This window comes from Stenella coeruleoalba (genome assembly GCF_951394435.1).
Source record: "Stenella coeruleoalba genome assembly, chromosome: 4".
NCBI lineage: Eukaryota > Metazoa > Chordata > Mammalia > Artiodactyla > Delphinidae > Stenella > Stenella coeruleoalba.
This window is the reverse complement of record NC_137149.1, coordinates 47,440,219-47,455,317: the sequence shown is the minus strand read 5'-3', so window position 1 is coordinate 47,455,317 and position 15,099 is coordinate 47,440,219. Positions and strand designations below refer to the sequence as shown.

Here is a 15,099-nt window from a genome sequence, read left to right as displayed (position 1 = left end):
GAGAAAACCATAATTCCAAAAGTCATGTACCACAATGTTCATTGCAGCACTATTTACAATAGCCAGGACATGGAAGCAACCTAAGTGTCCATTGACAGATGAATGATAAAGAAGATGTGGTACATATATGCAATGGAATATTACTCAGCCAAAAAAAGGAACAAAATTGAGTTATTGGTAGTGAGGTGGATGGACCTAGAGTCTGTCATACAGAATGAAGTAAGTCAGAAAGAGAAAATCAAACACCATATGCTAACACATATATATGGAATCTAGTTCATAACTTGAACTAGAAAAACTTGAAAAAAATGGTTCTGATGAACATAGGAGCAGGACAGGAATAAAGATGCAGACATAGAGAATGGACTTGAGGGCACGGGGAGGGGGAAGGGTAAGCTGGGACGAACTGAGAGAGTAGCATTGACATATATACACTACCAAATGTAAAATAGATAGCTAGTGAGAAGCAGCTGCATAGCACAGAGAGATCAGCTTGGTGCTTTGTGACCACCTAAAGAGGTGGGATAGCGAGGGTGGGAGGGAGACACAAGAGGGAGGGGATATGGGGATATATGTATAAATGTAGCTGATTCACTTTGTTATACAGCAGAAACTAACACAACATTGTAAAGCAATTATATTCCAGTAAAGATGTTAAAAAAATTTGTAGGTTTATTTCTGGACTCTTCTGTTTCATTTACCTATATGTCTGTCCTCAGGCCGGTACCAGACAGCCTTGACTTATATAACACTACAAAATTTTGAATCAAGAAATGTGGGTCTTCCAACTTTGTTCTTATTTTCCAAGATTTCTGTTAGGCATTCTGGATCCCTCATATTTCCATTTGAATTTTATAATTAACCTGTCAATACCTGACAAAAATAGTCAACTGGGATTTTGATAGGGATTGCACTGAAACTGTAAATCAATTTGGAGTTATTACTATCTTAAAAATATTGGTTTCCAATCCATGAACATAGGTATTATTTCAGTTATTTAGGTATTCTTTAATTTCTTTCAACATTTCATAATTTCCAGTATAAAAGTCTCTCACTTCTTTTGTTAAACTTATTTCTAAGCACTATGTTCTTTTTGATTCTATAAGTGGAACTATTCTCTTAATTTCATTTTCACTTGTTCACAGCTACTGTAGAGGAATAGAATTGAATTTTGTATGTTGATCTCATATACTGTGACCTTGCTGATCTCACTTATTAACTCTAATTATTTTTTGGTTATTGATATCCATGGTATAATTCTTTATTCCAATATAATTCTCTCTTCTGATTCCATCTCTCCAATAAAACTCCCTTCCTCTTCTATTTGAGAAGTGATCTGATGACATTGGACTGAAGACACAGTTCTCTTTCTTGAGATCCAGATCTCAAGATCTGAATTCCTTTAGATTTTTTCTGTATACAAGATCATGTCATCTGAAAATAGATAGGTAGTTGTACTTCTTTCATTCCAATATGGATTAATCTGTGTTTGGAAATATATGTGGGACTTAACCTGGAGGATAGGCAGAGAAGTCCTTCTGATTACAGCCCCCAAGTGTAAACTAATCTGCCTTCTTGTAACCATAGTGCTAGATTATGAAAGCCCTAGTTTGAGCAAGTGTGTGGCAGATGAGACTTAATAAGTAACCAAGGGGTGAAATTGGGGAGGCCTTTATTATCAAGCAGATAATTATCAAGCAGAGGAGTATAAGGAGGCATTGTGATCTGGGTTAGAATGTGATCAGATTATTGCTTCAGAAGATTCAATCTGGTGTCTATGTGGACAATTATTTGAAAGCAAAAGCCCTCTATAATGATTTCCAGTTTTCTGGCTTCTGCAACTAGGAGGATAATAGAGTCATTCACAAACCTGTTTGATAGGCTTCTACACTTTTTAAAAAAAATACTTGAAATTTTAAAATGTGAGAATTTATTTTCTAAATCAAGGAAGACTGTGAATCCAATATGTGAAGGCCATTTCTACACTGATTTATTTTTAATAGAGAAAAAGAAAAGTCTTAGGAGCAAAGCCTCAGTTAATCACTGCCAGCCTAGGTCATCGAGATGTCAGGAGGATAGGAGAACAATGTGATTCAGCCCCACTGCACTCATCTTTCACAGTGAGTCATGGAATCAGAAAACACTGAAGTTATGAACTAGTACCAGAAATTTACCCACTCTCCTCTCCTTTGTACATAATCTTTTAAAGTGAATTAAACCCACCCCAAAGCAGTAGACATAGGAAAATAAAGTCAACCTATTTCTGCTCATACTTTATTAGGGTTCACTGTGTTCTATCAAACTTGTAAGCCAAAAACCCCTGGCTCTTGAATGATGAACCACGGAAACTGAACACCATGAGCAGAGTTAGGGCTGTAAGCAATTAAAATGTACATTACAGTAAAGTACATTACAGTAAACTTATTTTACTGACTTAGTAATAAGTAAGTATTGGACACTTATTTAATAATATTCATAACGATCATTGTGCTATACTGTAAACTTGGTCGTAAAATGAGGTCATTTTCATAAACAAGAATAATTTGTAATTTTCAGAGTCAAAAAAACCATTTCTTTGTTTAGTAAGAGGAAAGGGTAACCCTGTGAGAGATCAACAGAAAACTCCTGCTACAACAAATCTAAATTTCTGTTTCACTCTTTCTCCTAATCTGTCTGATGTGGCTTTCTCTTAAGTTAGAAATATAGTTTGCACGATAGCTCATTTTTTCTCTTTTTGAGTAAAACCCTTCATTGTGAGATTCCCAGAATATCAAAGGATTCAGACACCTATTATTTAATTCTCTAGGGAAAAAATCAAATTCTCAGCTAAAGTAAGAGACAAAGCTTCCCTTAGTAAGGAAGTCCAAAGACTGACCCTGGGAGCTGTGTCACACTCAGAAGGGTCTGGGCCAGGCAGAGGCTCAAGAAAGAGAGCAACTGTGTCTTCAGTCCAATGTCATCAGATCACTTCTCAAATAGAAGAGGAGGGAAGTTTTATTGGAGAGATGGAATCAGAAGAGGTCATTATATTGGAATAAAGAGTTATACCATGGATATCAATAACCTGGGATACTCCAGGTTTTAGTAAATCAGAGGTGTTGCTATTAGATCACTAAACTTCTAGAGGAAAGGACCAGGAAGAGGTTACAATATGGGAGTAGGAAAGAGAAGTAAAAACTTTCTCCTGAAATTTTCTTTAGGTTTGTCCTGCTTCATTTCTTCTTCTTCTTTTTTTTTTTTCATTTCTTCTTTGAGACCTAGATGATGGTCACAGTTCTTGTTAGACTTAGCCCCCTGTCTTTCTTTCTTAACCCTGGTGTGGTGTTGAAGGAGGTGAGGCAGAGGAAGAGGAAGGAGCTAGGCAGAGTGAGGTCGATCTGAAAGGTGATGATGCTGGAAAAGGGCTAGTTTTACCTGGCCATGTGCTTTTGACAAAAAGTGTATGTGATGATCAAAAGCCCCTCCCTTAACATACTACACACCCACAACCACACGTACAGTCACACAATCACACACACATACACACACTCTCTTCTTTGAATGGGAAATAGTCTTTGGAGGGCGGGGGCTAAGTTTACTATTTTAAAGTGAAAGTGAGTCAGTGCAGGAAATCCAAGTACACTAAAAGGAAAGGAAAACATGATTATAACAAAATAATTTTTAAAAAAGAAACCCAAACAGGATCTGGATCCCAGTGGGACTAGGTAGGAATGATGTATTGATTAGAGATATACTTTAGGATTTCAATAGTTTAAAAACTGTCTAGTGGCTGCTTAAATCTATAGGAGTTTATTTTCTTCACTTTATGAGAAGACTGGAAGTACAGAGTTTTTGTTGGCATTAATTTCTTGCCTCAGTGATGTCAGGGCTGGCATCTGTGAGAATCGTTTAGCTTTTCATTCATGGCTGTAAAATAACTGCAACGGCTCAACAGTACCTACTCTCAGGCAAGTGGGAGGGAAGCGATGTGCTAGTCGTAACCGTCATCTTTTCCTAAGGCTCAAACTGCCACCCACCCATGGAAACAACAAAATAGACACTGGCAAACATATTATTGCCCAAATTGTACTTCCTCACCAATCCTGAATGGAAAGAAGACTAGGGAAATGGATGATTTTTTTTCAATCTTTACAGTGGAGGCAGGCAAGGGAAAAGAAGGCTGGAATAAGTAAGTGTAAATATGGCCAAATCCATGTACCCCAAATGACAGAATGACTGAGAGGAACATGGGAGAATGTTTCTGGCATTCATGGTCCCCAGCCCACCTAGTGGGAGTGCCTATTGGGCTGGTTGTACATACGAGACTTAGGGGAGAGTTGTGTGCATTATAAAATCTCACATTTCTGGGGTGGTGAGCCGAGGGTGATGTGCATAACCAGTTCAATCTTTGTGTGAATATCTAATAATGGGAAGTATTATACACTGAGTGACAAGGACTACAGATTTCCTGTAAGCAGTTTTCCTTAATACATAAATAGCACTCTATGAAAAGCAGTGAAGAAAGCAGAAAAATACAAAAGGAAAATAAAACAAACAAAAAATAAAAGTCCCACGATCCAAAGGTAACCACTAGGAATGTTCCAGTGGATGTTTTCCAGTCTATTCTATGACCAAACTATTCGTAGCCTACTTTTTCACTTGGCAACAGATCTAGAGCACATTCCTATCTTCCTGTTCTCCTGTAACAGAATATTTAATGACTTCATATCATTGTATGTCATCTTGAGTTACCATAATTAACACTCCCAATTCCTGATTGTGAACATGAGGGTGTTTCCACTCATCAATTGTCATAATTTACTGTGGTTAAAGTTATTCCAATAATAACAATAACAAATATTTGTGAGCTATTTACTAAGTAGCAGGCACTGTACTAAGTACTTTATATTAATGGTATAATTTAAGCTCTCAAACAACTAAATGAGTCAAACACTGTTAATATCGCTACCTATGAGGTATTATCTCTACCTATGAGGAAACTGAGCCTTAGCAGTTTAAGTAACTTGCCAAGCAGCACGGCTCTCCATGCCCTGCACATGTGTGTTAAGAGTTTCTCAAATGGCAGCTGTCAGTTCTGCAGGAGAAGAGGGGTGTGAGGGAAAACTTCACTGAGGAGATGTTCCTAGAACTTGGTCACAAATACAGAATTATCCCGATCTGTTCTCTGTTGAAAATGGCAGAGTATAGGTGGCTCAATCTGAATCTTCATCCATCCACTTGAGGGGAATTCTCACCAGGTTTACAATAAATAAATTATAGGGGGTGGTTTCGAACCATGTGAGGAAACAAACCTAAATCAATTTCAGCACAATTAATAGGCTGGGAAAACCATAATGACAATAAGTAGCATTCAAACTATTAGACTGTCAGAAAAAAATGACAAGAGGATGTCCAATAGATACAAAGAAAGAGTTACATATAATTTGGTTAATTAAGTTAATACCCTGTAGTAGTTGCTCAGGAATATTACAAAAATGTATGATATTCTTGATCAGGAATCTCCTTTATCAGAATAAGTTCTTATGAGTAAATATACATGAGGAACTAGCTTAAAAATGTTGATACTTTGATAACAGTCACTTATTCAAGGAAATTTGATTTATTTTTAATTCCTCATATTCTAACAACAGCACAAAGAGAAAAGCCAACGTGAATAGTCATATCTCTTAATTATCAAACTACCAATCTCTTTTAAATTCTCAATGGATACACTTTTAAATAACTAATGTATTTCATACTTGAAGTTGTCAATAGCAGAGTTTACTCAGCAAAACTATGTTATCATGGTCATCGTGGCTGTATATAATATCCGATGAAGTTTTCAGTTTTTAATGTGTTTCAGTATTTATTATTCGACTTGATTTTTCATAATCACTAATCACATGGGATAGGTATATTATCTGTCTACATTTTACATAGATTTAAGGAGATCCGTTCAGTAACTTAACTAAAGTTGCAAATCTAGTGGGTCAACAGAGTCGAACTTAGGGCTTCCAGATGTTTAGTCAAAATTCTTGACCTCTGTATGTTAATTGACCAAAAAATATATTAAAATTATTTAAATTTACATAAAGACATAATAAGTCACCTCAGCTCTAACCTATGTCAGCATTTACAACCCAGTCTTCATTACAATGAGTCTCAAGAGTAAACTTGTTCCTTTTGTGGTGCTGGGATTTTATTTTATTGGAATAAATGGGTTCTTACTAGGTCTGTGTGATTTCTGATATAGCATCATTTCCTTCGTTACCACAGTCTACAAACACATACTCATTAAGTCAAATGAGTATTTCTGTGTTGCAAAAACTGTTCTAGGCACTGACAATTCAGCAATAAACAAATCAGATCAATATGTTTTCATGGAGCTTCTAAAGCTGGGCTCAACACCCCAATATCATAACTCTTTTTTTTTTTATTAACATCTTTATTGGAGTATATTGCTTTACAATGTTGTGTTAGTTTCTGCTGTATAACAAAGTGAATCATCTATACGTATACGTATATCCCCATATCCCCTCCCTCTTGCGTCTTCCTTCCACCCTCCCTATCTCACCCCTGTAGGTGGTCACAAAGCTGATCTCACTGTGCTATGCGGCTGCTTCCCATTAGCTATCTATTTTACATTTGGTGGTGTATATATGTCCATGGCATTCTCTCACTTCGTCCCAGCTTACCCTTCCCTCTCCCCGTGTCCTCAAGTCCATTCTCTACACCTGTGTCTTTATTCCTGTCCTGCCTCTAGGTTCTTCAGAACCATTTTTTAAATTTTAGATTCCATGTATATGTGTTAGCATATGGTATTTGTTTTCCTCATTCTAACTTACTTCACTCTGTATGACACACTCTAGGTCCATCCACCTCATTACAGATAACTCAATTTCATTTCTCTTTATGGCTGAGTAATATTCCATTGTGTATATGTGCCACATCTTCTTTATCCATTCATCTGTCAATGGACGCTTAGTTTGCTTCCATGTCCTGGATATTGTAAATAGTGCTGCAATGAACATTGTGGTACATGACTCTTTTGTAATAATGGTTTTCTCAGGGAATATGTGCAATAGTGGGAATGCTGGGTCATATGGTAGTTCTATGGGAGTTCTATTTTCAGTTTTTTAAGGAACCTCCATACTGCTGTCCATGGTGGCTATATCAATTTACATTCCCACCAACAGTGTAAGAGGGTTCCCTTTTCTCCACACCCTCTCCAGCATTTATTTTTTGTAGATTTTCTGATGATGCCCATTCTAACCAGTGTGAGGTGATACCTCATTGTAGTATTGATTTGCATTTCTCTAATGGTTAGTGATGTTGAGCATCCTTTCATGTGTTTGTTGCCATTCTGTATATCTTCTTTGGAGAAATGTCCATATGGGTCTTCTCCCCATTTTTGGATTGGGTTGTTTGTTTTCTTGATACTGAGCTGCACAAGCTGCTTGTATATTTTGGAGATTAATCCATTGTCAGTTGCTTCATTTGCAAATATTTTCTCCCATTCTGAGGGTTGTCTTTTCATCATGTTTATGGTTTCCTTTACTGTGCAAAAGCTTTTAAGTTTCATTAGGTCCCATTTGTTTGGTTTTTTTTAAATTTCCATTTCCCTAGGAGGTGGGTCAAAAAGAATCTTACTGGGGGCTTCCCTGGTGGTACAGTGTTTGAGAGTCCACCTGCTGAAGCAGGGGACACGGGTTCGTGCCCTGGTCCAGGAAGATCCCACATGCCACGGAGCAGCTAGGCCCGTGAGCCATGGCTGTTGGACCTGTGCGCCCAGAGCCTGTGCTCCGCAATGGGAGAGGCCACAACAGTGAGAGGCCTGTGTACCGCAAAAAAAAAAAAAAAGGATCTTCCTGTGATTTGTGTCATAGAGTGTTCTGCCTGTGTTTTCCTCTAAGAGTTTTATAGTGTCTGGCCTTACACTTAGGTCTTTAATCCATTTTGAATTTATTTTTGTGTATGGTGTTAAGGAGTGTTCTAATTTCATTCTATTACATGCAGCTGTCCAGTTTTCCCAGCACCACTTATTGAAGAGGATTTCTTTTCTCCATTCTATATTCTTGCCTCCTTTATCAAAGATAAGGTGACTGTATGTGCATGGGTTTATCTCTGGACCATCTATCCTGTTCCATTGATCTATATTTCTGTTTTTGTGCCAGTACCATACTGCCTTGAGTACTGTATCTTTGTAGTATAGTCTGAAGTCAGGGAGCCTGATTCCTCCAACCTTGGTTTTTTTTCTCAAGATTGCTTTGGCTATTTGGGGTCTTTTGTGTTTCCATACAAATTGTGAAATTTGTTGTTCTAGTTCTGTGAAAAATGCCATTGCTAGTTTGATAGGGATTGCACTGAAGCTGTAGATTGCTTTGGGTAGTATAATCATTTTCACAATGTTGATTCTTCCAATCCAAGAACATGGTACATCTCTCCATCTGTTTGTATCATGTTTAATTTCTTTCATCAGTGTCTTATAGTTTTCTACATACAGGTGTTTTGTCTCCGTAGGTAGGTTTATTCCTAGGTATTTTATTCTTTTTGTTGCAATGGTAAATGGGAGTGTTTCCTTAATTTCTCTTTCAGATTTTTCATCATTAGTGTATAGGAATGCCAGAGATTTCTGAGCATTAATTTTGTATCTGGCTACTTTACCAAATTCATTGATTAGCTCTAGTAGTTTTCTGGTGACATCTTTAGGATTCTCTAGGTATACTATCATGTCATCTGCAAAGAGTGACAGTTTTACTTCTTCTTTTCCAATTTGGGTTCCTTTTATTTATTTTTCTTCTCTGATTTTTGTGGCTAAAACATCCAAAACTATGTTGAAAAATAGTGGTGAGAGTGGGCAACCTTGTCTTCTTCCTGATCTTAGTGGAAATGGTTTCAGTTTTTCACCATTGAGAATGATGTTGGCTGTGAGTTTGTCATATATGGCCTTTATCATGTTGAGGTAAGTTCCCTCTATGGCTACTTTCGGAGGATTTTTATCATAAATGGGTGTTGAATTTTGTCAAAAGCTTTTTCTGCATCTGTTGAGATGATCATATGTTTTTTCTCCTTCAGTTTGTTATTATGGTGTATCACATTGATTGATTTGCGTGTATAGAAGAATTCTTGCATTCCAGGGATAAACCCCACTTGATCATAGTGTATGATGCTTTTAATGTGCTGTTGGATCCTGTTTGCTAGTATTTCATTGAGGATTTTTACATCTATGTTCATCAGTGATATTGGCCTGTAGTTTTCTTTTTTTGTGACATCTTTGTCTGGTTTTGGTATCAGGGTGATGGTGGCCTTATGGAATGAATTTGGGAGTGTTCCTCCCTCTGCTATATTTTGGAAGAGTTTGAGAAGGGTAAGTGTTAGCTCTTCTCTAAATATTTGATGGAATTTGCCTGTGAAGTCATCTGGTCCTGGGCTTTTGTTTGTTGGAAGATTTTTAATCACAGTTTCAATTTCAGTGCTTGTAATTGGTCTGTTCATATTTTCTCTTTCTTCCTGGTTCAGTCTTGGAAACTTGTGCTTTTCTAAGAATTTTTCCATTTCTTCTAGGTTGTCCATTTTATTGGCACATTGTTGCTTGTTGTAATCGCTCATGATCCTTCGTATTTATGAAGTGTCAGTTGTTACTTCTCCTTTTTCATTTCTAATTCTGTTGATTTGAGTCTTCTCCCTTTTTTTCTTGATGAGTCTGGCTGATGGTTTATCAATGTTGTTTATCTTCTCAAAGAACCAGCTTTTAGTTTTTTTGATCTTTCCTTCATTTCCTTCATTTCCTTTTCATTTATTTCTGATCTGGTCTTTATGATTTCTTTCCTTCTGCTAACTTTGGGGTTTTTTTGTTCTTCTTTCTCTAATTGCTTTAGGTGTAAGGTTAGCTTGTTTATTTGACGTGTTTCTTCTTTCTTGAGTTAGGATTGTATTGCTATAAACGTCCTTCATAGAACTGCTTTTGCTGCATCCCATTGGTTTTGGCTTGTCATGTTTTCATTGTCACTTGTTTCTAGATTTTTTTTATTTCTTCTTTGATTTCTTCAGTGATCTCCTGGTTACTTGGTAGTGTATTGTTTAGCCTCCATGTGTTTTTTTTGGTTTTGTTTTGTTTTGTTTTTGTGGTACGTGGGCCTCTCACTGTTGTGGCCTCTCCCGTTGCGGAGCACAGGATCCGGACGCACAGGCTCAGCGGCCATGGCTCACGGGCCTAGCCACTCTGCGGCATGTGGGATCTTCCCAGACCGGGGCACGAACCCGCATCCCCTGCATCGGCAGGCAGACTCTCAACAACTGCGCCACCAGGGAAGCCCTGTGTTTGTGTTTTTTACAGATTTTTTCCTGTAATTGATATCTAGTCTCATAGCATTGTGGTCAGAAAAGATACTTGATACGATTTCAATTTTCTTAAATTTACCAGGGCTTCATTTGTGACCAAAATATGATCTATCCTGGAGAAAGTTCCATGAACACTTGAGAAGGTGTGTACTGTTGTTTTTGGATGGAATGTCCTATAAATATCAGTTAAGTCCATCTTGTTTAATGTGTCATTTAAAGTTTGTTTTTCTTTATTTAATTTCATTTTGGATGATCTGTCCATTGGCGAAAGTGGTTGTTAATGTCCCCTACTATGATTGTGTTACTGTTGATCTCCCCTTTTATGGCTGTTAGCATTTGCCTTATGTATTGAGGTGCTCCTGTGAGCACCTCAATTTACAATTTTTATATCTGCTTCTTGGATTGATCCTGTGATCGTTATGTAATGTTCTTCTTTGTCTCTTGTAATAGTCTTTATTTTAAGGTTTATTTTGTCTGATATGAGAATTGCTCCTCCAGCTTTCTTTTGATTTCTATTTGCGTGGAATATCTTTTTTCATTCCCTCACTTTCACTCTGTATGTGTCCCTAGATGTGAAGTGGGTCTCTTGTAGAGAGCATAATATATGGGTCTTGTTTTTGTATCCATTCCTCTAGTCTATGTCTTTTGGTTGGAGCATTTAATCCATTTACATTAAGGTAGTTATCAATACACATGTTCCTATTACCATTTTCTTAATTGTTTTGAGTTTGTTATTGTAGGTCTTTTCCTTCTCTTGTGTTTCCTGCCTAGAGTACTTCCTTTAACATTTGTTGTAGATCTGGTTTGGTGGTGCTGAAATCTCATAGCTTTTTCTTGTCTATAAAGGTTTTAATTTCTCCATCGAAATAAGATCATTGCTGGGTAGAGTAATCTTGGTTGTAATTTTTTGCCTTTCATCACTTTAAATATGTCCTGCTACTCCCTTCTGGCTCGCAGAGTTTCTGCTGAAAGGTCAGGTGTTAACCTTATGGGGATCCCCTTGTACATTATTTGTTGCTTTTCCCTTGCTGCTTTTAATATTTTTTCTTTGTATTTAATTTTTGATAATTTGATTAATATTTGTCTTGTCATGTTTCTCCTTGATCTTATCCTGTATGGGACTCTCTGCACTTCCCAGACTTGATGAACTATTTCCTTTCCCATATTAGCGAAGTTTTCAACTATAATCTCTTCAAACATTTTCTCAGTCCCTTTCTTTTCTCTTCTTCTTCTGAGACCCCTATAATTAGATTGTTGGTATGTTTAATGTTGTCCCAGAGGTCTCTGAGCCTGTCCTCAATTCTTTTCATTCTTTTATCTTTTTTCTGCTCTGAAGTAGCTATTTCCACTATTTTATCTTCCAGGTCACTTATCCATTCTTCTGCCTCATTTATTCTGCTATTGATTCCTTGTAGAGAATTTTTAATTTCATTTATTGTGTTGTTCATTATTGTTTGCTCTTTAGTTCTTCTAAGTTCTTGTATTTTCTCCATTTTCTTTCCAAGATTTTGGATCATCTTTACTATCATTACTCTGAATTCCTTTTCAGGTAGACTGCCTCTTTCCTCCTCATTTGTTAGGTCTGGTAGGTTTTTACCTTGCTCCTTCATCTGCTGCGTATTTCTCTGTCTTCTCATTTTGCTTACCTTACTGTTTTGGGGTCTCCTTTTTGCAGGCTGCAGTTTCGTAGTTCCCGTTGTTTTTGGTGTCTGCCCCCAGTGGGTAAGGTTGGTTAAGTGGGTTGTATAGGCTTCCTGGTGGAGGGGACTGGTGCCTGTGTTCTGGTGGATGAGTTTGGATCTTGTCTTTCTAGTGGGCCAGACCACGTCTGGTGGTGTGTTTTGGGTTGTCTGTGAACTTATTATGATTTCAGAGAGCCTCTCTACTAATGGGTGGGGTTGTGTTCCTGTCTTGCTAGTTGTTTGGCATAGGGTGTCCAGCACTGGAGCTTGCTGGTCTTTCAGTGGAGCTGGGTCTTAGCGTTGAGATGGAGCTCTCTGGGAGAGTTTTCGCCATTTGATATTATGTGGAGCCTGGAGGTCTCTGGTGGACCAATGTCCTGAACTCGGCTCTCCCACCTCAGAGGCTCAGGCCTGACACCCAGCCGGAGCACCAAGACCCTGTCAGCCACATGGCTACAGAGATTCACGCTTTCTGTTCTTACAACCTCCAACCTTTGAGCTCTGTGGGCAGAAGCATTTTTGATGGAGTTCACAGCTCTTGAGGGCACTTTCCCTGTACAAAGCCCCAGTTCTTAAAAGCCTGGCTGGCGTCTCCAAGGAGTCCTGCATTTTCCTTGACATTGGAAGGCAGCAGTTTCAGAAACAGGGCACATTTCAAAATGAAACAGAAAGTAACTTGGGGATCCAGACCAGACCCCCGACCGGCACTTGACTTTCTGTGGCTCTCTGCAGCCTCTATGAGTCCTGGGGCTCAGCCCGGATGCCGCTTTTATGATCACTTTCTTGGCCTACTATTGTAAATTAAGAGTTAAAAGTAAATACAAAACTGGGCAACACAAAAGTAGCTTGAAGTTTTTTAAGGTGATGAAAATTGAGTTAAAGCTAGAAACTAGGCACAACTAAATAAAAATGAGAGCAATTTAAGTGGCTAAAAGTCTGGCCTTAACAAGAAGAATAAATATAAGGTGGAAAAAATAAATATCGCTGATTATAAGCTATAAAAACTGGAGAGGTAATAAAATAATGATTCAAAACTTTTAAAATAGAATGAAATATGTTGAAAAATTATGAGAAACCAGACAAAAGAAATAGACCCATATAAAACAACAAAAGGTAAAATAAAATACAATATGAAATGATAAAATATAGGCAATCATCAGTAAAAAATAACCAAAAGGCAAACGCAAAAGAAAAGTCTCAACGAGGTTAAAGAGAGAAATGAATTTTAATAAGTAGATGAAAAATAGAGGCAGATATTTCAAATTTAGCTCAGAAAGAAGCCACACGTGAAAAATCATGTGGGTGAAGCTAGGCATCAACTAATTTATAATAATTGGAAGATGACCCTCAGCTCCTTCGAAATATGGCAACGTGTTTACAGATTAATGTGGTTTTACTTCATATTTTAAAGAAAAATAATTATTTTCCATTTGAAAATTTAAAAAATTTTATCTTTGGAGAGTTGGTAAAGTCCGTGGCCTATGATTTTTTATTTATATCTTTAAGTCTGCATTGAAGAAAAAATTGTTTCTTTCCTTTGGCTAATCAAACTCGGGGTCCTATAACAGGAGAAATAGAGGTGGATTGAATGATCCTGGCAGATGAGGAAGAACAGCTTTAATCCCAGCCATGGCACTCATCTCCTCTGTTAAAATTTGTCCAGTGGAAATCAGTGAGGAGGTGGAAGTGTCAAATTAAGTAATGGAGCAAAATAAAGATCAACAGAAAGATATAGGATTGTTCTTCAGTAGGAAAAGCAAGAAGAATGAAGATTTCCATTCATTTCATTTTGCATTGCTAAATTCATTGTATGCCTCTTACAGTTTGCAGTGTTTTTGGATCTTTGCTTTCAACCTGCCTTTTATGGACTTGCTAGCTCTATAAAGACCAATGATTCTGCATTCAGGAATAGTGTAGTGGTATTAGTCTCATATACTTTTACCCTAGTGGTTTATGATACCTAATTTTAAATTGTGCACCACACATATTGAAGCTAGAAAATTCTTCCCATATGAGAAACAATAGTACAACATTAATAACAAATCACTTCTTTATTTATTTTTTAAATTTTTATTGAAATATAGTTGATTTACAATGTTGTGTTAGTTTCAGATGTACAGCAAAGTGATTCACTTATACATATATATATAAATATATATATATTCTTTTTTTACATTCTCTTCCATTACAGGTTATTACAAGATATTGAGTATATTTCCCTGTGCTATGCAGTAGGTCCTTGATGGTTATATATTTTAATAACTCACTGCTGAATAATCCCTGAGGGGAGAAGGCTAGAAAATGTGTCAAAGATTCCTTCTGGGATAGTTTATTGAAACTCACAATGACCTTGTGCCACTGGGTGGAATTCCAAAGGTCAGAGTTAATATGAAGTGATGAGTCTCTGTGATAGAGTTCAAAGGGTTAACTTGATGAAGAACCAAGAGAACCACTTTAAAAGTTTTTTTTGGTAATGTGGGCAGCTAGAGTGAATCTCTGTTGCGAATCGTGCTTAAAATAATGAGCATTGCTGTGTGCTCACCACGCGCCAGCTCTGAGTACTCATCTCCTTTGCCCTTCGCAACAACCTCATGAGGTTGGTATGCTTATTATCCTCATTTCCAGATGAGATACTGAAGCTTCAAGAGTTAGGGAGTGTTCCCAAAGCCACACAGGAAATGGCAAAACAGGATTCACAGTCTATAATCTTAACCTGTACTGTACTGACGTCCTTGATGCCATCAGTATTTAAACCTGGTCATGTTTTGAGAAGATTCATAGATTGACAGCTTATTCTTAATGACAGTGCCCTTCCCTTACCTCTCATTTATATCAAGTTGAGATGAGATTTTCAAAGCAGGGGCATTCTAGATGACTAATGTGACATGATGTATACTGTGCTTTTCACAATTGAATGTGCATACAAATCACCTGAAGATCTTATTAAAATGCAAATTATGATTCAGTAGCTCAGGGGTGGTTCCAAAGAGTCTGCATTTCTAACAAGCTCCCAGATGAGGCTGATGGTTTGAGTACCATTTTAAGTAGCAACAACAGAAAGGAAAAGACTAACCAGTGTGAGAGGCCTTGGAATAGA

The 15,099-nt window shown here is 37.3% G+C and overlaps 1 protein-coding gene across 8 annotated transcripts in view; it reads left to right on the top strand.

Annotated features, from left to right (window-relative positions):
• The window catches only part of KCNIP4 (potassium voltage-gated channel interacting protein 4), a 628,148-nt gene that overhangs the window by 462,042 nt on the left and 151,007 nt on the right, over positions 1 to 15,099 (top strand). Inside the window, exon 1 of one of the 8 annotated variants that reach the window (XM_079921090.1) lies at positions 601 to 775. The exons of the other annotated variants lie outside the window; for them this stretch is intronic. The gene's annotated coding sequence lies outside the window, so the exon portion shown is untranslated. Of the gene's footprint in view, positions 1 to 600; positions 776 to 15,099 lie in introns of those variants that run through there. 8 annotated transcript variants of the gene reach the window in all.